Raw genomic sequence first — 24,391 nt, 5'->3', positions numbered from 1 at the left:
GGCCCCTGAGCAGAGACTGGATGATGGTCGATGACGATGAAGCCACAAACAGCCGAGGTAGGAGGAGGACGGATCCCTTCCGAACTACATTACACTGTCTGTGGAGTGCCGAGTGGGGGTTCTGTCTGTGTGGTGTGTGTGAGAGTCAGGTGGGCCAGTCACAGTGTATGTGTCAGGTAAGGGGGGTCAGTGTATGTGTCAGGTGAGGGGGGGTCAGTGTGTCAGGTGAGGGGGGGTCATTGTGTCAGGTGAGGGGGGTCAGTGTGTCAGGTGAGGGGGGGTCATTGTGTCAGGTGAGGGGGGTCAGTGTATGTGTCAGGTGAGGGGGGTTAGTGTGTCAGGTGAGGGGGGGTCATTGTGTCAGGTGAGGGGGGTCAGTGTATGTGTCAGGTGAGGGGGGGTCAGTGTGTCAGGTGAGGGGGGGTCATTGTGTCAGGTGAGGGGGGTCAGTGTATGTGTCAGGTGAGGGGGGGTCAGTGTGTCAGGTGAGGGGGGGTCATTGTGTCAGGTGAGGGGGGGTCAGTGTATGTGTCAGATAGGTCACATGTGTTGCAAGGGCAGAGTAAAGTGATGTCAGGGGCGCAGCGGGGAGGGGGGGGGGCGCAAAATTAGGATTCGCCTAGGGTGTCAAAGATCCTTGCACCGGCCCTGGCCCTGACACCTGCCCACCCACAAACTGCGGCGCCCGGCCCGCCCACTCTCAGCCGCAAACCACGCCGCCCGGCCAGCCCACTCTCGCCCGCCCAGCCATCCACAGATTAGCCCGCTCTCTCACTCACAACAAATTTCTCAGGGGTGGCAATTGCCGCGTTGCCCCCTGGATCCGCCCCTGCTTTAACTAGCATTCAGAGAGCTTTAACAAAGCCTGTTTGAAGCCGAAGCAAGTGTAAATGAGCCCTAAAGGAGGCCTTACTTCTTTCCAATATTTAATCAAGCCCCATTTTACTAGATGCTGAAGAGTTCCTATTTTGTAGCAATAAAAAGCTATGAAGCAGTAATTAGAGTCCCTCTGTCTGATTTGCATACCCATGTAGATTAGCTCAGCTTGCGCCACATGACATTTTTTCCCAACACCTACTGAACCAGAGTTGCCTAGTAAACACAATTTGGCCCAACAAGCCAGACAAAACAGCAGATTTGCTTTTCGGATTTCTTCAGCACTGATGCAGTCATCATTTTCACAGCCCTGAGAAAACAAAATGTATGGTTGGCATGGAATGAGACATCTGTGCCCAAACCAAAAACCAGACATTGTCTTAACCCAATGTTAAGCCTGTTCTGCCATATTCCCATTCCAATAGACAAACACGTTTTCTACAGTATATATTGCCTGTCCTCAACCTTTACAACTTCATCTAGCCAATATTAACGGTCTTATTTCCAGTTGTAAATCACGGCACACATGTCAGTTATTAGTGTTTGCTTTTTTTGTGCTGTTTTGCATACTTAAATGGAAAAAAAAACAATGAGAGAGAAAAGATCGAATGTGCCACAAAGTCCAACAGAGAGACTTGTTGAGAAATTAAACACTGACATTTTTTTCTGTTTCACAGCATGTCAAATTTATGAGCTGCTCCCTTAAAATGTCCTTTTTTGTTATTTTATTGCTGGCCATTAGACAACTTCTTTCACAACCATGGAAACAAGAAAAAAAAAAAAATCATTGTTACTTTGCCCAGAGTCAATGTTGTGCGCAAAAAGCGAGGGAGGTGGGGGAGGAGAGATACTTGTAGGACAAATGTCACACTGCCCCCCAGCTTCTCGAATTATGCACATACCTGATGTTTAGGATCTGTAGCCTTGGCCTCAGCACTCAGGAAAATATCCAACAGCTGGATAGAGGCAATCATTGTTAAAAGGGGAGCATGCTTTTTATAATGCTTGTAGCATGAGAAGATAATATTTGATATTAAATAATCTTAATGCAATAGGCTGTTCTTTTCACATTTTGATACGATTCCTCCAAAGATAAATCATTTATTTTTTTACTATTTCTTCCTTAATGTGGCAATTTCCCCTAAACTGTGTACTGTAGAATCCAAAGTGTTTCCAAGAATGTCCAAAATTGCTAGTTGTTGTAGCAAGGGACTTTAACCACTTCAGCTCTGGAAGGTTTACCCCCCCCTTCATGACCAGGCCATTGTTTGCGTTACGGCACTGAGTTACTTTAATTGACAATTGCCGGGGCGTGCAACGCTGTACCCAAATATAATTTATGTCCTTTTTTCCTCCAAAAATAGAGCTTTCTTTTGGTGGTATTTATCACCTCTGGTTTTTATTTTTTGCGTTATATACAAAAAAAAAAACAACAGTATTTTACGTTATGCTATAAAGCATTCCCAATAAAAAAATTATAAAAAAAATGTTATTCTTTATTACCGGTACTTTAAGCCAATGTATATTCTGCTACATATTTTTGATTAAGAAAATCCCAATATGTGTATATTGATTGGTTTGCGCAAAAGTTACAGCGTCTACAAACTATGGTGTATATATATATTTATTTTTTATTTTTACTAGTAATGGGTAAGTAATATCAGCGACTTATAGCGGGACTGCGATATTGCGGAAGACAAATCGGACACCTGACACTTTTAATATTTTTATTCAACAGTATGCTATACATGGATTTCACTTTTATACATGTACACGCTTTAGCAACGTTACAGTGTCAAGGTTGGTAGAGAATGAGTAGTAAAGTCAACTAAGAAAGCAAATTAAACTAGAGAAATAAGGCTGGGTACATCTGGATAAAGATAAGAAACATAGGATAAATCTACAATAATGGAAGTGATATAGACATCAAGGGTGACTTCCCAAAGGGTAAAGTACCAGTGGGGGTTATCGTGCCACCATTACAGATGAACAGTACAAGCTGTGTGGTTGAGCCAGTGGTCAGCACTATGTGCAGAAGGATTGGTTTTTGCCATTTTTAACAGAGAACATGAGTTTGTATTGGGACTGACTGTTGAGGTGTAGCAGAAATGAGGCAAAGTCTGGTGGTTCTAGGCATTTCACTTTTGGAGGCAATCACTTTTTTTTACAGAAATCAAGCTATGCATTATAAAAGGAAGATGGGACTTAGGCCATTGATCATGCTGTAGTAGAAGGGCCATAGCTGGATCCGGGATTTGTTTGTAGTCAGTATTTGTAGAGCTGAATTGGAACACCTGCTCCCAAAAGAGGGTGGTTTTGGGGCAATGCCACCAGACATGCAAGAGGGAGCCTGTCTCACCACAATTCCTTCAACAGGATGGTGATTTTTTGGGATAATTTGGAGATCCGTTGGGGGGTAAGGTACCAGCGGTGAACAAGTTTTAGGTGGGCTTCCAAATGTGAGGTACAGTGGGAAATCTTCAGAAGACTATTGGTTGCATTGAGCAAGACTGAAGGTGCTGGGAAGGTCTAATTCCCAGGATTTCATTGATGGGGTTTCCTCCTGGGAAATAGGGGTTAGGAGTAGTCGGTGGAAGCAAGTAATGCCCTTTTTGCAGGGTGTAGGAGAAGCGTAGAAGGAGAGGACTTCTTGCAGTAAGGTGACTGGTTTGAGGATGGGTCCCAATATGTGACGAATACGTAGGTCTCTATGAAGAAGGTTGTAGTGCTTCTGAAGATCTTCATAGGAGGGTAGATTGGCGTTTACTAGAAGATGATCAACTGAGTGAATACCCGCTTTGTGCCATTCATTGAAGGATATATGTTCAGTGAAGAATACTAGGATTGTTAGAGGGAGAGATTGTAAGTCAACGGGAGATTTTTTTAAGGGTGGCAGAGCAGGTGAGTAGCCAAGATGATATAGTTGCTTGAATCGTATAGAAAGGAGAAGACGGAGGTTTAAGTCCAAAGAGGAGCGCACCCAGGAGACTTTTAAGCGGTCGCCCTATAATGGTTTGTTCTCAGTCCATTGCCTTATCTTTTGTAGAAGACCACCAGTTGGAGGCTTGGTCAAGGAGTACTGATTGATAATAACATTTTACATTGGGGACACCCAGACCTGTATAGGATTTGGGTCTATACAGGATGTTGTTATGAAATTGAGCTCTTTTTTGTTCCCCCTAGTTGTTGAGGGTGGTTTGTAGTTTTTGTAGATACAAGACAGAAATAGGTACAGTATAGGCAGTGTATGAAAGTGGGATCGTTGGTAAAATGGTAATTTTGGTAACAGCTGCTCTTCCTGCCCAGGAAATTTGCGCCTTGGAGAGATCTTGTGTATGTTGTTGTATAGTTTGTAATAGTGTTTCATAGTTGTTGCTGAATATAGAGGAGCTAGGTGAAGTCAATTGTATCCCTAGGTATCCGGTTCCTGATTTAGGGGCCCAAGAGAAGCCAGAAGCTGTTGGTAGGGAGCATTTGGAATTTTGTTAATCTTGTAGAGCGACAGGAGACTGAATTGTTGTAGTAAGTCAGAGACCGCCGGGAGCGATGAGTCAGGGTTAGAGAGGGAAATTATGACATTGTCAGCATAAAATCCTATTTTATGATCAATATGGCCTATTTTAATTCCTGAGATTTTAGCGTGAATTCTAATTGCTTGGGAAATCGGTTCCATGACTAGGGCAAAGATAATAGGAGGATAATGGGCATATCACTTTTGACACTTTTTGGGGCCAGTGGCACCAATACAGTGATCGGTGCTAAAAAATATGCACGGTCACTGTACTAATGACACTTGTAGGGAAGGGGTTAACATCAGAGGCGATCAAAGGGATAAATGTGTTCCCTGGGAGTGATTTCTAACTGTGGAGGGGGGTGCATTGACTGGTGGAATGTAGCAGGATCAGAACAATCCCCTCTCACAGAATGGCGATATGCCTTGTTTACATAGGCTGAACGCCGGTCAGCCTTTCTCCTGAACGATCAGCACACGTCCCAGACCCGGAATTGTCAGATCATGTGCCGCAGTATATCTACGGTGGGTGGTCGCTAATCGGTTAAAAGGACATATTTATAGTGGAACCGCCAACCAAACAAAATATAAAAAAAGAAAAAGATCAAAAACAATTTTTTTGATGTTTTGCCTAAAAAAATGACTTCTGGCCTAGAAGTGACGTCATGATGTCGCTTTGGTCCTCCAAAGGCCAAAGAGTCAGTCAAAGAGTATTTACTTTTTGATCGCCTATGGGAGCAGCTGGCCGTATTAGCGGAAGTCCGAGAAACACTGGCGAGAGAGGACTCATGAATGCTTTCATGAGAAAGTCTGCCGCTGGCTTCAAACAACAGTACTGGGGTTATGGCTATTATCTCCAGCCATAATCCTGGTAAACCACTTGCAAACCATTAGCAAATGGTTAATGAAGACTCATGTTACAATATAGCTTAACCTGTTTCGAATAATAGAACATCTTTATCAGGAGCATTTGTGGATTAAATCTAGAAAAAAAATGTACTGCAACATATGATTTTATAACAAAAACATAAGAAAGCTTACATATATGCTTTCATCAATACAGATAGTATAAGTCTTCATACATTTGTGGTCAAACATCAATCCTTATAAACAAACATTATTATGTATGGTACAGTGGGGCAAACAAGTATTTGATACACTGCCGATTTGTGCAGGTTTTCCTACTTACAAAGCATGCAGAGGTCTGTAATTTGTATCATAGATACTCTTCAACTTTGAGAGACGGAATCTAAAACAAAAATCCAGAAAATCACATTGTATGATTTTTAAGTAATTAATTTGCTTTTTATTGCATGACATAAGTATTTGATACATCAGAAAAGTAGAACTTAAGATTTGCAACAAAAAACTTTGTTTGCAATTAGAGATTTCCTGTAGTTCTTGACTAGGTTTGCACACACTGCAGCAGGGATTTTGTCCCACATATAGAGCTTCTCCAGATCCTTCAGGTTTTGGGCTGTTGTTGGGCAATACGGACTTTCAGCTCCCTCCAAAGATTTTCTATTGGGTTTAGGTCTGGAGACTGGCTAGGCAATTCCAATATGTTGAGATGCTTCTTACGGAGCCACCCCTTAGTTCCCCTGGCTGTGTGTTTTGGGTTGTTGTCATGCTGGAAGACCCAGCCACGACCCATCTTCAATGCTCTTACCGAGGGAAGGAGGTTGTTGGCCAAGATCTCGCAATACATGGCCCCATCCATCCTCCCCTCAATACAGTGCAGTCGTCCTGTCCCCTTTGCAGAAAAGCATCCCCAGAGAATGATGTTTCCACCTCCAAGCTTCACGGTTGGGAAGGTGTTTTTGGGGTTGTACTCATCCTTCTTACGCCAAACACGGCAAGTGGAGTTTAGACCCAAAACGCTCTATTTTTGTCTCATCAGGCCACATGACCTTCTCCCATTCCTCCTTTGGATCATCCAGATGGTAATTGGCAAACTTCAGATGGGCCTGGATATGCGCTGGCTTGAGTAGGGGGACCTTGCATGCGTTGCAAGATTTTAAGCCATGATGGCGTAGTGTGTTACTAATAGTTTTCTTTGAGACTGTGGTCCCAGCTCTCTTCAGGTTATTGACCAGGTCCTGTCGTGTAGTTCTGGGCAGATCCCTCACCTTCCTCGTGATCATTGATGCCCCACAAGGTGAGATCTTACATGAAGCCCCAGACTGAGGGTGATGGACCGTCATCTTGAACTTCTTCCATTTTCTAATAATTGCGCCAACAGTTGTTGCCTTCTCTTTAAGATGCTTGCCTATTGGAGTCTGTTTGATAGAGTGTGTGGACAGGTAACGAGTTTAAACAGATGCAGTTAATATAGGTAATGAGTGGAGAATAGGAGGGCTTCTTAAGGAAAAAATAACAGGTCTGCGAGAGGCGGAATTCTTACTGGTTGGTAGGTGATCAAATACTTATGTCATGCAATAAAATGCTAATTTATTATTTAAAAATCATACAATGTGATTTTCTGGATGTTTTAGATTCCGTCCCTCACAATTGAAGAGCACATATGATAAAAATTACAGACCTCTACATGCTTTGTAACTAGGAAAACCTGCAAAAATCAACAGTGTATCAAATACTTGTTCTCCCCACTGTATATTATAAAATCACATGTTACAAATTTTTCGAGATTCTATCCACAAAATCTCCTGATGAAGATATTCTATTTTCCTGGCGCCAACATGGCAGCATACTAGTGATAGATCTCTGCCTCTCTTCTACTGCCTCAGGACCAGTGAATAGCATAAATAAAGGACTAGTTAGGCCCTCTCCCATTCTTCTTTGTTTCCTCATACTTCAATGCACCAGTGATGAAGTAAGCAGTGTTATGTCCCTACCTCTGCATCTGTGCAACATCTGGCTGGGTTGAGCCTCTCCCAGTACACAGTCTCAGGCTCGGGCCACTAAATAGCCCCTTCTGTGGGTCTTGATAGGGCCTGCAGTGTTTCCCCACTAGGAGTGATTGCGGACAGAGTTGTGGGGGGGGGGGGCAGCTATTGCTGTTATTTTGTTCATTTGGCTGCTTGCACTATTTAGGATTTGCTGTCCCTTTTTATCTCTATTTTTTCTGACCCTCTGTCTTTTCTCTCCTTTTTAAATATTTTATTTTCTTCTTTCAGGTTGCTAGGGGTGGCTCTGCATTCCTGCCATCCCAGGGTGCAGATCTCACCCTTTTAGGGGTTTCTGGCTGACCTACAGGGTGGAGGGCGGCTGCCCTGTGCTCTTTTTCTGTCTAAGGTGCACATGCACGATGGATGGCAGGAGCACCGTCTGCCAATTTTGTTGAGGGAGAAAGCGCTTGTCTTTTGCCAGCAAGTAGGTGGGAAGACTGGGGGGAGGGCTTTGGCTATTGTATGCTGAAGTTCACCTTGAATGCCTCCTAGTGTTTGCGTGAGTTTCTCTACACACAGAGATTCATCTGATGCACCCCCTGCTGTTTCCCCATAGGTACTACGCAAAAAATAAAAAATAAACCATTGGGTAAGTTTGCAGGTTTTGGAGAAAAAAAAATAGCTTTGATTGATTTCAGCTCCACATACTCCCGCTCTCAAAGGTCAAGAGTAGAAAAGACTCCTCTGGGGAGCGCAGCCAGAGGCTTTGACCCCCATTCCAAAGGAAATCTAAAAGAAGGCATGCCTCCTTTTCTCTTGAGCAATATCAGCGCCCTAATAAAAAGACCTGCTGGGCCTGTGAGGGAGACCTATGCCCAACAAACTAGTGTGCAAGGACTGTCTGGAAGAAAATTTGCTGTTTGTGGCACAGTGCTGATTCGCAATATAGCCAGGTGAGTAAAGACTGCCTGGAGGAGTTTGTAGTTGACAGGTAACATGCAAATATTGTTATAAAAGAGGGTGGCGTGAGATGCTTTTTTGTGCTCACTTCGATTATCCCGGCCAGGCAGACCTTGTTGCCGTTCGAGCCGCTATAAGAGCTTCCTGGCACCTCTGCACATTGGCGCTTATCCACTTAGTTCTGCCATCTTGGTGAATGGACAGCCTTAGTGAATGCAGACAATAGTAGCTCCTCCTCATTAGAGAAGGGACTGTAGCTGCTTGGTTTCAATTGTTCCCTCTGTGGAACCATGTATCCAGGCAGTTAAGCAGGCTATTACATGGGTAAAAGTCATATTCACCCTTTCTTCAAAAATGGCAATCATTTTTTCCATGGAAGAAATTAAAACCGAGAATGGCATAAAACTGGAGAGAGATTCTCCTTCAATTGTCTATTCAAGTTTGATCCTCGTCACGGATCAGTTATGGTGAAATCCCTGCTTACAGTAGAGGTGGCTGTAGCTTGGTAAAGAGGGGAAAGCCTGCCATCCGGCAGAGGCCCTGTACCCTCGGTGGCTGGTGCCTTATGCTTTTGGTCCCAGGATAAGGGGACAGCAGTTATGGAGGAATACCATAAAGCCGATATCATTCAGGCCCTAGCTAAAATGCATGTGTAGATGAGCTCTATTGAAGGAGCGGCAAGAAACTCATCCAGGTGCTCGTTCAGGGCGGTGTTATACTCAGTCAGGATAGTCCAGAACCCACTCCAGAGTAGGGATGGGCGAATGGTTAGGCCCAAGCATAAATTTGGGCCAAACTTTCGCTGTTTGGGCATTCAGCAAAAAGAACTGACCACAATGCATTGCGGCACTGAACAGTGCATTGCAAGCCCTGATTGGCTGAAACAGTGAAAGCTTCAGCCAATCGGGGGACAGAGCACTGTCAGAGTCATGTTTGGACACTGTCATCATGACTTTATCCAATCATGGCTTATTACCACCCCATAGTATAAAAGTATTCTTTTAATGGCAGCCATTTTCAGTGTGATTTTGGCGTAGAGAAAGATAGAACAGGGCTCTGTTCAGTGCTATTAGTTAGTGTGCTATACTGTGCTATTTTGCTTCAATTGTCAGTATAGAATATTAGTTTAGTGTCAGTCTAAGGATAGTGTGAGTGTAGTGAGGAGAAGTATCATTCAGCTTTGTATAGTGTGCAGCTAGAGTAGGGACAGCTCAGATAGTTTCAGTGTAGTGTAGTGAGACCGTGTCAGTAATCTTGACATTAGTGTATAGCTAGAGTAGGGACAGTTCAGATAGCATGAGGGTAGTGACGGTTGAACACTGTCTATTTGATTGAGTTACTTCCAGTTTAACGCCATTTACTTTTGTGTGCATTACTGCCAGTTTAACGCCATATCGTTTTGCGTGTGTTACTGCCATATCATTTTGCGTGCGTTACTGACAGTTTAACGCCACATAGTTCTGTGTGTCACTGTACGTTTGCCGCATTATATTGCAGTATATTATAGTGTATCCGTGAAGTGTGTCTGTATAGTGTGTGGACCTAAATTAAAGGACACCAAACACCTCTTTGCATTAATTAAAGTGCATCTACGTACAGATTTCCACTTATTCTCTACATTTGCTTTTAAGCACTGCCCCCTCCCTCCTAATAATGTCTGGGAGGACAACAAGGAGAGGCAGATGTTCCCTTGGCACTGTAAGGGGGCCAGCAACAAATGTGTCCACAGGCAAAGGTGGGTGTGGTGGTCAGTCCTCAGGCAGGGCATCATTTCCTCTGTTTAGTGAGTTATCCAGCCACAGCATGCAGAGGAGGTGGTGGAATGGCGTACTAAACCTTCCTCATCCTCTGTCACGCAAGCAGAGACAAGTGCGCAGTACCCTGCAGTTGCCAGAGTGGATAAACCTGCCTCCTTCTCCACACCTATTCCTGCAATAGCCCCAACATCAGCCATTGAGGAGTCAGCCGAGTTATGCCCTGTACGCACGATCGATTCGTCTGATGAAAACGGACTGTTTTCATCGGACGAACCGATCGTGTGTGGGCCCCATCAGTTTTTTTCCCATCGGTGAAAAAAAAAGAACCTGTTTTTTAAATTTTTCTTATGGTTAAAAAACTGATACAAAAAAACGATCGTCTGTGGGGAAATCCATCGGTCAAAAATCCATGCATGCTCAGAATCAAGTCGACCCATGCTCGGAAGCATTGAACTTCATTTTTCTCAGCACATTATTGTGTTTTACGTCACTGCGTTGGACACGATCGGATCTTTAACCAATGGTGTGTAGGCAAACTGATGAAAGTCAGCCTCATCAGATATATGATGAATAAATCCATCGGTTCGTTTTCATCAGACGAACCGATCGTGTGTACAGGGCATTATTTGACCGCAGCGGCAGTCACTTGCTCCTTGATGATACCCAGCCTGGATTCAGATGTTGGTTCTCAGGTTGAGGATGATGGGAACATGAGCCTAGAGAGAGGGAGGAACACTGGTAGACAAATTGTCATTCCTGTTCCCCAAGCTGCAGCGTATTGCCAAGTTGTCTCCGGTGGTAATGATAAAGATTGAGATGATGATGATGATGAGGTCACTGATGCAACTTGGGTGTCAGATGGAGAAGAGGAGGAAACTGAAAGTGAGGCGGCACAACCCCAAGGAGGCCAACATTAAGAAAGAGTAGAGAGCAGCCACCCTATTCCATCCAGCTGCTTTGGCCTTTTTCAGCACATCTGTAGCAGATCGAACTGTTGCTATCTGCAAACTAGCAAAAACATCAACCATTTGGATACCACATGCCTAACAAGGCATTTAACGTCTAACCACTCAGCCCATTGAAAGAGCACCTAAAAGCCACACAAAAGGGGGCACAAATATGTCCCTCCTCCACCTCCTCTTTGCCCACTTCAGTCTGCCCCTGCGATACCGAGTCATTACCTTTCAGCAGCCTCCACTGATAGGGATGATGGTATAGCACAGGGTGTCCCAGGTCCTAGCAGCTCATCTGCCAGCAGCACACCAACAGCTGTAGACTGTAGCCAGAAAAAAATACAGTCCCTGCCACCCACATGCCCAGCGTCTGAATGCAAACTTGTCAAAGCTGTTGGCTCTACAACTTCTGCCTTTCAGCCTGGTGGATCCCTTCCGTGAATTTGCACAATGTGCTGTACCACAATGGCAGGTTCCCAGTTGCTACTACCATTCACGTAAGGCCGTTCCATCTCTCTTCCATCAGGTGGAAGGGAATGTTCTGGCATCGTTGACACGTGGTCCAGCAAGCATGGGCAGGGACGATATATTTTGTTCACAGCACACTGGGTAACGCTGCTTGCAACTCGAAAGGATGCTGGACAGGGCTCGGTGCTGCAGCTTGTTGTCCCAATGTCTCCATATAGCTGGTGGTGATGCCACACCTGTGAGCTCCTCCTCCTCACCCTCCTCCTCCTCCTTCATGCCCCCTCCTCCTCCTCCTCTTCCTCCTCCCCCTCCATGCCCTCCTCCATGCCCTCCTCTGCAGAATGTCCTATGAACATCAGATACCCCCCTAAGCGTTCAAAGGGCTATTCCCAGAGTCAGGCTAGAAGGTGCCATGCAGTGCTTCATCTGGTGTGTTTAGGGGACAGGAACCACACCGGAGCAGAGATTCTTGCAGCTCTGCAAGGACAGGCCCAGAGGTGGTTCACACCACGCCAGCTGGAGCCAGGAATGGTGGTATCCAAAAATGGCTCAAACCACCTGTCTGCTCTTGACACTAGGAAAGTTGACACTAGGGATGAGCTTTATGTTTGGGTCGAACATGAGTTCAACGTGAACATCGGGTGTTCGTCGAAAAACAAACATTACGGGACGTTCGTGGAAAATTTGAGATCGCAGTGCATTGCTGTATGATGATTGGCCAAAGCATGCACCATGACCTGAATAAAGAAAGTGATGAGCGCAAAAATGCGAATGAATGGTGCATGAACCACATCAACAATGTGTATAATAAATAAATATAAACAGTGGATGAGATCCTCCACTATGGAGGATCTAACATGAACACACAAAAAACGCTGCAAAAGTGAAGTGTGTGATCAATGATCAAAGTGAACAGTGTCCAAAACACTACTGTGTTGATAAATAAAATACAATGTCCCAATAGAAACAAACGATTATGGTGATTCCTGAGTGAGAGTGAAAAACAATATGCTTGAGATCTTGTGCAATAATGGAAACTTCCACACGGCAGGTGGGCTCACAATCTGCTTACCTCCCCCATACAGGGTAATCAGCCTTGGAAATCCTCAAATGGAGAGCCTGCAATTCGATCTCCTCTTCCAATGGATGGTCTGCGGTGTCTAGGAACTCCCTCCAGAAACGTGTCCTCACCACTGGGTTCAGGTTCCTGGGCTTCACCAAGATGGCCGCGCCGTGTCCGTATAATGGCCAGGGAAATCAACAAAAAAAGGCTCCCATAGTGAAGTAATTCCCAACAGGGATAAATTTATTCAAACAAAGGTATTAAAATAATAGTTCAGACATGGAAAATTCCAAATAAAAATTGTAGATAAAATTTCAGCAACATGCGGTGACGAACGGCGATGTTAACAAACAAGATGCCGCGTCACTTCCGGTTACGTCCAAAATGCCTTACGCGTTGCGTCACGGCACGTGACTTCATCAGAGGCCTCTGATGAAGTCACGTGCCGTGACGCAACGCGTAAGGCATTTTGGACGTAACCGGAAGTGACGCGGCATCTTGTTTGTTAACATCGCCGTTCGTCACCGCATGTTGCTGAAATTTTATCTACAATTTTTATTTGGAATTTTCCATGTCTGAACTATTATTTTAATACCTTTGTTTGAATAAATTTATCCCTGTTGGGAATTACTTCACTATGGGAGCCTTTTTTTGTTGATTTCCCTGGCCATTATACGGACACGGCGAGGCCATCTTGGTGAAGCCCAGGAACCTGAACCCAGTGGTGAGGACACGTTTCTGGAGGGAGTTCCTAGACACCGCAGACCATCCATTGGAAGAGGAGATCGAATTGCAGGCTCTCCATTTGAGGATTTCCAAGGCTGATTACCCTGTATGGGGGAGGTAAGCAGATTGTGAGCCCACCTGCCGTGTGGAAGTTTCCATTATTGCACAAGATCTCAAGCATATTGTTTTTCACTCTCACTCAGGAATCACCATAATCGTTTGTTTCTATTGGGACATTGTATTTTATTTATCAACACAGTAGTGTTTTGGACACTGTTCACTTTGATCATTGATCACACACTTCACTTTTGCAGCGTTTTTTGTGTGTTCATGTTAGATCCTCCATAGTGGAGGATCTCATCCACTGTTTATATTTATTTATTATACACATTGTTGATGTGGTTCATGCACCATTCATTCGCATTTTTGCGCTCATCACTTTCTTTATTCATTCTTATATTTGTTGTTAGCACAATTTAGATTTGAGCTGCATTAATTTATATTTAATTAGTTTATACAATTTTTTCACCCCCACTTTGTTAGTTTTGACCAGCGCTTTAGTTCCCCCCTTTCTTTGTTACATGCACCATGACCTGCATGCTTTGGCCAATCCCAGGGCTCTCAGCTAAGAGAGCCATAATTAGCCAAAGGCCGGATGCCTTTGACCAATCATGGCTCAGGGGGAATAAGTCCACGCCCCACACTATATAAGGCTGCCTGCACGCCGACCCTGTGTAGTGTATTGTTGGCATGGATGCAGAGAGAGTGTGATTTAGATTGAGCAGGCAGGTTATTCAGTTAGCTGCAGTGTATATGCACACACACACACACTGCATCCAGTGTACCCTATATCTGACTGCAGGCCATTCCTGGTGTACTTTTTCTAATATGCTTCAGGCCAGGGCCGGCCTTAGGTGTTCAGGTGCCCTGTGCGAGCAAATCCTGTGGCGCCCCCCCCCCCATATTCACCCCTCGCCCCCTGGTCACCTAAACCTACACAAATAGGAAAAAAACCAACATGCCTGGGCCCCCCATCCCTTACTATCCACAATGCCTAGGTACGCCTTCTCTCAGCACCTACTGTGCCTGTAGCCCCCTTTATTGCAGAAATACTACAGGAGATGGTCAGAGACTGCAGACATGGTACAGGAGATGGTCAGAGACTGCAGACATGGTACAGGAGATGGTCAGAGACTGCAGACATTGTACAGGAGAGGGTCAGAGACTGCAGATATTGTACAGGAGAGGGTCAGAGACTGCAGACATTGTACAGGAGAGGGTCAGAGACTGCAGACATTGTACAGGAGAGGGTCAGAGACTGCAAACATTGTACAGGAGAGGGTCAGAGACTGCAGACATTGTACAGGAGAGGGTCAGAGACTGCAGACATTGTACAGGAGAGGGTCAGAGACTGCAGACATTGTACAGGAGAGGGTCAGAGACTGCAGACATTGTACAGGAAAGGGTCAGAGACTGCAGACATTGTACAGGAGAGGGTCAGAGATTGCAGATATAACATAAGAGAAGGTCAGACTGTGGTCATAACACAGGAGATGGTCAGAGACTGCAGACATGTGTCCTAGCAGTGACCAGTGTGGAAAAACATTGATCACTGCAAACAAGAGTTTACAAGCTATAACTTTAAAGCGGAGCTCCACCCTCCACCTCCGCTCATCGGAACCCTCCCCCTCTCCGGTGTTACATTTGACATCTCAGGGGGAGGGGGGTGCAGATACCTGTCTAAAGACAGGTATTTGCACCCACTTCCGGCCACACAGTCTGCGGGTAGACTGCGGGCAGGACGTCAGATCCCCCCCCCCCGTTGTGTTCTGGAAAACACACAGCTCCCAGAATACAGTGGGAACCAGTCAGCATGGCGCAGCGCGACTCGCACATGCCCCATAGGGAACCGGGCAGTGAAGCCGGAACGCTTTACCTCCTGGTTCCCTCACCGAGGATGGCGGGGGGGGGCAGCAGAGTGACGAGCGATCACTCATCCTCTGCTGCGGACGGCGCTGGACTCCAGGACAGGTAAGTGTGCCGATATTAAAAGTCCGCAGCTGCAGTATTTGTAGCTGCTGGCTTTTAATTTATTTTTTTCAGGGAACATCCGCTTTAAGTGCCAAAAAAATAACTTATTTTCTAACAGTCATTTCTCAAGCACAGGAGGACAGTAAATGGTTAACAGGTCTGTGAAGCTCCCAGCCTGACCATCTAATTCCTTCAAAGATAACAAGGAAAGTTAGATAAATCAGGGATAGCTGTAACCAACTCTGGCACACATAGCTATAGAAACAGCTTAAAGCGGTTCTCCACCCTAAAGTGGAGTCCCGCTGATCGGAACCCCCCCCCCCCCTCCGGTGTCACATTTGACACCTTTCAGGGGGAGGGGGGTGCAGATACCTGTCTAAAGACAGGTATTTGCACCCACTTCCGGCCTGGCATTCACGGGCAAAAGACGGGCATTCCGTCACATCCCGTCGCCCCCCCGTTGTGTGCTGGGAACACTCTGCTCCCAGCACACAGCGGGAGCCAATCGGCGGGCGCCACTCGCGCATGCGCCGTAGGGAACCGGGCAGTGAAGCCGCAGCGCTTCACTTCCTGGTTCCCTCAGCGTGGATGGCGGGGGGAGCAGCAGAGAGACGAGCGATCGCTCGTCCTCTGCTGCGATCGGCGCTGGACTCCAGGACAGGTAAGTGTCCTAATATTAAAAGTCAGCAGCTGCAGTATTTGTAGCTGCTGGCTTTTAATATTTTTTTCCCATGGCACATCCGCTTTAATTTTGAAGCATCTTGCAGAAGTCTAATCATCAGTCACCCTGCTGTGTGCAGTGTAAATAAAAACACAGTTAAGAAGCAGTGTGAGAAGACTGAGGGGAAGTCATCCCTCCATCATTGTCTAATCTACACACAGGACAGAACACAGCTATCATTAGACTTCTGCATTACCCCAAAGGCCAGCCCTGCTTCAGGCGGTGTACACAGTACACCCCTAGTGCAGTTGCTACTACTTTTCTGGTGGTGTACACAATACAGTGTACCCATAGTTGCTATTACATGTCTGGTGGTATACACAATACAGTGCGCCCATAGTGCAGTTGCTACTACTTTTCTGGTGGTGTACACAATACAGTGCACCCATAGTTGCTGTTACACATCTGGTGGTGTACACAATACAGTGTAGTGTGGTTTTGCTATACAAAATTTACATCATGTCCGGAAGGCCACCAAGGAGAGGCAGACGTTCACAGGCCACTAAAAGTGGGAATAGAAAAAAACACTAAACTCATCCAACGTTATTTTTGGTGGCCTAACATGACTAGCACCATAAAAGATTACGTATCGACCTGTGAGGTCTGTATACGATCCAAACATGAAAGCAGACCACCTTATGGATTGCTAATGTCTTTACCTATTCCTACAAAACCTTGGGAAGCATTGTCCTTGGGTTTCATTGTTGAATTGCCTCCTTCTAATGGATATAACACCATCATGGTAACAGTTGATATGCTTACTAAAATGGCTCATGTTGTCCCTCTAAAGAAACTACCTTCTTCTAAAGAAACAGCACAAACCCTACTGGATCATGTTATTAAATTACATGGTGTTCCTTCACGTCTAGTTTCTGACAGAGGTTCTCATTTTGTCTCGAAATTCTGGAAGGCCTTGTGTCATTTTCTCCAAATAGACCATAGATACTCCAGTGGATATCATCCTCAAACAAATGGACAGACAGAAAGAGTAAACCAGTGTCTTGAACAGTATCTCAGATGTTATTGAACCCATCTTCAGGATAACTGGTCTACACTTCTCCCTCTCGCTGAATTCTCCTACAATGATTCAACTAGTTCTTCTACTCGTTATTCCCCCTTTTATGAAAACTATGGGTTTCATCCCAATATTCTACCAGAGTCTTCATTACTTACAAATGTACCTTCAACAAATGATTATTGGTCTACCCTTTCATCCGTATTACAAGTTTTGAAACAAAATCTCAAACGTGCACAAGATCGTCAAAAAGTTTATTATGATCTTAGGCATAGACCTTCACCATCTTACAAAACTGGCGATCAAGTATGGCTCTCCACAAAAAACCTACGTTTGCATTTACCATCGAGGAAACTCGCCAAACAATTTCTTGGTCCATTCCCAATTTCTAAAATTATTAAAGGGGTTGTAAAGGAATTATTTTTTTTCATAATAAGTATCCTTTACCTGCAGACATTCCTCTTTCCACTTCCTCATTGTTCGTTTTTGCTGAGAAGTTGCTCTATTTCTTCTCTGTTCTGTTCACCTCCTGCTTGTCTGATTTTACTGACCACCGTGAAGGGAGGCTTTACTGCGGTGGTCAGTAACGTGCTCACCCCCTCCTGGGAACTACATCTGTGTGGCAGGACCATCTCTACGTGTTAGAGACTTCAAGTAGGTGTGAATTACTGGGTGTGCCGCAATTCATACTGGGAAATGCAGTTCTTCCATGAACGAGCGATGCAAACCAGGAAGTGAATGAGAGAACAGAAACTAGAATGCCGGAGGTGATATAGATGAAGGAATTTAATAGGTATTTACTCTTTTTTTAACAGAATCATTACACTATTCTGTCTGTCTACCTTGCAGACATTAATTTTAGGCAAAAAATGTTTTTCTTTACAACTCCTTTAATCAAAATACCATACAACTTTCTCTCCCTCCGGAACGTACGATTCATCCATAATTTCATGTGTCTCTTCTCAAACCCTATCGACCTAACCAATTTCCTGGTAGGAATCCTCCTCCTGCACCTCCTATCCTAGTTCAGGGTGAAGAACATTATGAGGTTGAACGTATTCTAGACTCTAGAAAAAGAAGAGGACGTCTACAATATTTAATCAGAAGGAAGGATTATGGTATACAAGAAGATTCTTGGGAAGTGCATGCACCCAACTTATGTATAGGGATGAGCCGAACACCCCCCCCCCGTTTGGTTCACACCAGAACCTTCGAACGGACCGACCGTTCGCACGAACATTTAGAACCCCATTGACGTCTATGGGACTCGAACGTTCGAATTCAAAAGTGCTCATTTTAAAGCCTAATATGCAAGTTATTGTCGTAAAACCTCTTTGAGAACCCAGGTCTTGCCCCAGGGAACATGTATCAATGAAAAAAAATGTTTAAAAACGGTCGTTTTTTCTGGAGCAGGGATTTTAATGATGCTTATAAAAAAAAAATTACTTTAAATATCGTACCTGCTGGGTGTCTATAGTATACCTATGAAGTGGCACGTGTTTAGAACTGTCCCTGCACAAAATGAGATTACTATAAGAAAAAAGTGATTTAAAAACACCACATAGCTTTATGTTGCACACTGCAGAGGACACAGGTCATCCACCACGTGAGAATACTGCAGCTAGCACAATCACCTGCCTGCCAGTAAATTAGGAAGAGCTGATCTAGCTAAACTATACAGTGTATAAATATATGTACAACACCTGGGATGCATATATATCCTCTACACACTGTAACTTTAACTGACTAGCCTGCCTGCTCTATCTACCTACTAAAAATGACACTCTCTCTCTCTCTCCCTCTCTCTCTCTCTCTCTCTCTCTGTCTTTTAACCACCGCAACACACTACACAAGGCCAACCTGCAGGCGGCCTTTTATAGTGTGGGGCGTGTACTAAACCCCCTGAGCCATAATTGGCCAAAGCCACCCGTTTTTTGCAAGCTGTGATTAGCCAAGCATGTGGGTCATAGTGCATGCTTGGCCAATCTTCAGCCAGCAATGCACTGCGATGCCGCAGAGAATTATGGGCTGTGAATTGTAACTCGAATTTGGCGCGAAGGCCCAAAACGATCGAACATACGATGTTAAGCCTTAACCTACTAAGATCCTCAGGCGGGTATCCCTTAAGAGGGGGTACTGTAACAGGCGCTTCCTGCGCCATCCTGGTGCGTTCCAGCGTGGAGCGCATGCCACGACCGCACGATGACGTCATTGTGCGGCGCTGCGTGTGTTCCACCGTGGAACACGGAAGTGCGCCGTAACTCACGTCGGTTCTTTTTGAATCAGTGCTAATGCACTGCACCTGGCCCCTATCCTTTAAACAGAGCAGTGTGCTGACTGCACACCGTTCTATTGTTGCCAGCCGTAGCCCGGCCATGCTACAATCAATGGTCCCATCATTCCCCATGCTGAGACTCTGACCAGCCTGCAACTCCTGCATCAATGCTACTACAATTGCTGCAACAGACTGTCGATGCCGGGGACAACCTTTGAGACCTTCCTTGCTGGCTCCCTACACTACGGAATCCCTTGTTGCTACACTGAAGCCCTGCAAACGGATAAATAGCAATTGTGTCACTTGTAGTTCTATAGAAACATCTGCTGCATACTTTCCACTTAAAACAATTGCTGATATTTATTATGGCGTGTGGCTATTAACATACTACTTGGGATAGACTGTTGTGCCTAGGACTGTTTGTTAAGGAATATCTTGAAGGGACATCTACTCTCAACTAGTGATGTCGCGAACCTAAAATTTTTGGTTCGCGAACGGCGAACTTCCGCAAATGTTCGCGAACGGGCGAACCGGGCGAACCGCCATAGACTTCAATGGGCAGGCGAATTTTAAAACCCACAGGGACTCTTTCTGGCCACAATAGTGATGGAAAAGTTGTTTCAAGGGGACTAACACCTGGACTGTGGCATGCCGGAGGGGGATCCATGGCAAAACTCCCATGGAAAATTAGAATAGTTGTCGCAGAGTGTGTTTTTAATCCATAAAGGGCATAAATCACCTAACATTCATAAATTGTTTGGAATAACGTGCTTTAAAACATCAGGTATGATGTTGTATCGATCAGGTAGTGTAAGGGTTAGGGTTAGGGTTACAGATAGGGTTTGGGTTACAGACAGGGTTAGAGTTAGGGTAACAGATAGGGTTAGGTTAGGGTTAGGGTTACAGACAGGGTTAGGGTTACAGATAGGGTTAGGGTTAGGGTTACAGTCTGTAACCCTAACCCTGTCTGTAACCCTAACCCTATCTGTAACCCTAACCCTATCTGTAACCATCACTCTATATGTAACCCTAACCCTATCTGTTACCCTAACCCTGTCTGTAATAGGGTTAGGGTTCACAGTGACAGACCAAACTCTGACAGACCAAACTCCCCGTTTAACGCACCGCAAACATTTGCCATTTACATAAGGTTGGATACCAAGCTAGCCATGTCCCGTTCCTTGTCCTCACTGACGTCAATGAACGTTTTGGAGATTGCAGGCGATGGGGGTTTTTCAAAGCCTCAAACTTCGGAAATACAAAAATTTGAAATCTGAAAATTGAAAAAATCGAAGTTCGAAATTCGAAAATTTTAAAATTCGAAATTTCGAAAATTGAAAAATTCGAAAATCGAAATTTCGAAAATTGAAAAATTCGAAATTCGAAAATTGAAAAAATCGAAAATTGAAAAAAATGTTTCAAATTTCGAATTTTTCAATTTCCGAATTTTCGAATTTTCGTATTTCCGAATTTTCGCATTTACGAATTTCGAAAATTGGAAATTGAGAAATTTGAAAATTGAAAAAAAATAGAATTTTTCGAAATTTGGTATTTCAGAATTTTCGTATTTCCGAATATTTTCATATTTCAGAATTTTCGTATTTCGAAATTTCGAAAATTGAAGAATAAAAAACTCGAAATTTCGAAAATTGAAAAATAAAAACCTCGAAATTTCGAAAATTGAAATATTCCAAATTCGAAATTCAAAAATTCGAAATTCAAAAATTCGAAATTCAAAAATTCGTAAATACGAAAATTCGTAAATACGAAAATTCGTAAATACGGAAATTCGTAAATTGAAAAATTCGAAATTTGAAACATTTTTTTCAATTTTCGATTTTTTCAATTTTCGAATTTCGAATTTTTCAATTTTCGAAATTTCGATTTTCGAATTTTTCAATTTTCGATTTTTTCAAACAGTTTCAACATTTTCGAAATTCGGAAATACGAAAATTCGAAATTTGAAAAATTCGAAATTTGAAAAATTCGAAATTTGAAAAATTCGAAATTTGAAAATTTTTTACATTTTTGAACTTCGATTTTTTAAATTTTCGAAATACGAAAATACGAAATTTGAAAAATTCGAAAATTGAAAAATTCAAAAATTCGGAATTTCGAAAATTGAAAAACGGAAATACGAAAATTCGTAAATACGAATTTTCGAAAATACGAATTTTCGAAAATACGAATTTTCGAAAATACGAAAATTCGTAAATTCGAATTTTCGGAAATACGAAAATTCGTAAATTTGAATTTTCGGAAATACGAAAAATAGTAAATAAAAAATTTGTAAATACGAAAATTCGTAATTAACGAATTTCCGTAAAAAAACAAATTAGAAACAAAACGAATTGCTGTTCACAATGAAGCAACGACCTTATCATCTGGGGTGTGCCAACATTGCCATTGCCAACACACTCATAGAGGTGGTCGCTTCATTGTGATACGCAAGCCCCTTCACCACAACAAGGTAACGATCACCTTGTGTATGTGCCTTTTTTTTTGTTTTGTTTTTGCAGCCACAGTGCAGCACCAGAGGCCAGAAAAATTAGGCATGTACACATGCCTGAAAAAGTAGATATTGTTGCAGCTGCTGCTGTAGCAGTGGCCAGAAAAATTTATGTTTTCCAGACAGAAAGTGCACTAAAACATTGCGGCTTGAACCCTATTTGGTGGCGGATAAGTCACGCAAGTCATCCGGCATGCAGAGATAAAATACAGCAGCGTGTGGACCATTTTTAGCCCAAGGAAGCTCATCTCATCAGGCCTTTAGTCAAATGTATCGCCCACTGTCAGTCCTTTCGGGATCCATGCCTCATTCATCTTAATAAAGGTGAGGCAATCTAGACTTTTTTGACCTAGGCGACTTCTCTTCTCAGTGACAATACCTCCTGCTGCACTGAAGGTCCTTTCTGAAAGGACACTTGAAGCGGGGCAGGCCAGAAGTTCTATCGCAAATTGGGATAGCTCAGGCCACAGGTCAAGCCTGCACACCCAGTAGTCAAGGGGTTCATCGCTCCTCAGAGTGTCTATATCTGCAGTTAAGGCGAGGTAGTCTGCTACCTGTCGGTCGAGTCGTTCTCTGAGGGTGGCCCCCGAAGGGCTGTGGCGATGCGTAGGACTGAAAAAGATCTGCATGTCCTCCATCAACAACACGTCTGTAAAGCGTCCTGTCCTTGCCGGCGTGGTCGTGGTAGGAGGAGGATTACTTTCACCTCTTCCACTGTTAGATTCCCGTTGTGCTGTGACATCACCCTTGTATGCTGTGTAAAGCATACTTTTTAATTTATTTTGGAACTGCTGCATCCTTTCCGACTTCCGGTAATTTGGTAACATTTCAGGCACTTTCTGCTTATACCGGGGGTCTAGTAGCGTGGCCACCCAGTACAGGTCGTTCTCCTTCAGCCTTTTTATACGAGGGTCCCTCAACAGGCACGACAGCATGAAAGACCCCATTTGCACAAGGTTGGATGCCGAGCTACTCATGTCCCGTTCCTCGTCCTCACTGATCTCACTGAAGGTCTGTTCTTCCTCCCAGCCACGTACAACACCACGGGTACCAGATAGGTGACAACGAGCACCCTTGGATGCCTGCTGTGGTTGGTCTTCCTCCTCCTCAAAGCCACATTCCTCCTCTGACTCCTCTTCCTCACACTCCTCTTCCAGCGTTTCTGCAGGTCCAGCAAGTGATGCTGATAAGGCTGTTTCTGGTGGTGATGGTGACCACAACTCTTCCTCTTCCTCTTCACGCTCATCTACGGCCTGATCCAGCACTCTTCGCAGGGCACGTTCCAGGAAGAAAACAAATGGGATGATGTCGCTGATGCTGCCTTCAGTGCGACTGACTAGGTTTGTCACCTCCTCAAAAGGATGCATGAGCCTACAGGCATTGCGCATGAGCGTCCAGTAACGTGGCAAAAAAAATCCCAGCTGCGCAGAGGCTTTCCTAGCACCCCGGTCATACAAATACTCGTTGGCGGCTTTTTCTTGTTGGAGCAGGCGGTCGAACATTAAGAGTGTTGAATTCCGTGTCGGGCTGTCGCAAATCAAGCGCCTCACTGGCATGTTGTTTCGCCGATGGATATCTGAAAAGTGTGCCATGGCCGTGTAGGAACGCCTGAAATGGCCACACACCTTCCTGGCCTGCTTGAGGACGGTCTGTAAGTCTGGGTACTTATGCACAAAGCATGGTACAATCAGATTCATCACATGTGCCATGCACGGGGCATGTGTCAACTTGCCCAAATTCAATGCCGCCAACAAATTGCTTCCGTTGTCACACACCACTTTGCCGATCTCCAGTTGGTGCGGAGTCAGCCACTGATCCACCTGTGCGTTCAGGGCGGACAGGAGTGCTGGTCCGGTGTGACTCTCTGCTTTCAGGCAAGTCAACCCCAAGACGGTGTGACACTGTCGTATCCGTGATGTGGAATAGCCCCTGGGAGCTGGGGGGGTGCAGTTGATGTGGAGCAAGACGCAGCAGCAGAAGAGGACTCAGCCGAGGAGGTTATCGAAGAGGATGGAGTAGGAGGAGTAGAGGAGGTGGCAGCAGACCTGCCTGAAAGTCGTGGCGGTGTCACCAACTCCTCTGCAGAGCCACGCCCTACATGCTTGGCAGCCATCAGCAGGTTTACCCAATGCGCAGTGTAGGTGATATACCTGCCCTGACCATGCTTTGCAGACCAGGTATCAGTGGTCCCTTGCCCCAACACTGTGTGCCAGGGATGCCATGACTTCCTTTTGCACAGTACAGGTTGGGGATTGCCTTTTGTAAAAAGAAATTTCGGCCGGGTACTTTCCACTGCGGTGTCCCAATAACTACAAATTTTTTGAAGGCCTCAGACTTCACCAGCTTGTATGGTAAAAGCTGGCGGGCTAAGAGTTCCAACAAGCCAGCTATCAGACGCCGGGAAAGGGGGTGACTCTGTGACATTGGCTTCTTATGCTCAAACATGTCCTTGACAGGCACCTGACTGTGGGGAGATGATCAGGAACTGCTCAAGGTGAGAGACGGAGTGGCGGATGGTTGAGAGGGGGCAAGGAGGACAACAGCGGTTGACGTGACTGAAGATTCTGCACCTGGAGGAGGATGGTGGCTTTGAGGTTGTGTGCTGCTTGTACTTGTCATCATGTGTTGATCCCATAGGCGTTTGTGATGTGCAATCAAGTGCCTTCGCAAAGCAGTT

This window comes from Rana temporaria, chromosome 9 (assembly GCF_905171775.1).
Source record: "Rana temporaria chromosome 9, aRanTem1.1, whole genome shotgun sequence".
Classification (NCBI taxonomy): domain Eukaryota; kingdom Metazoa; phylum Chordata; class Amphibia; order Anura; family Ranidae; genus Rana; species Rana temporaria.
Note: the sequence above shows the minus strand (reverse complement) of the source record.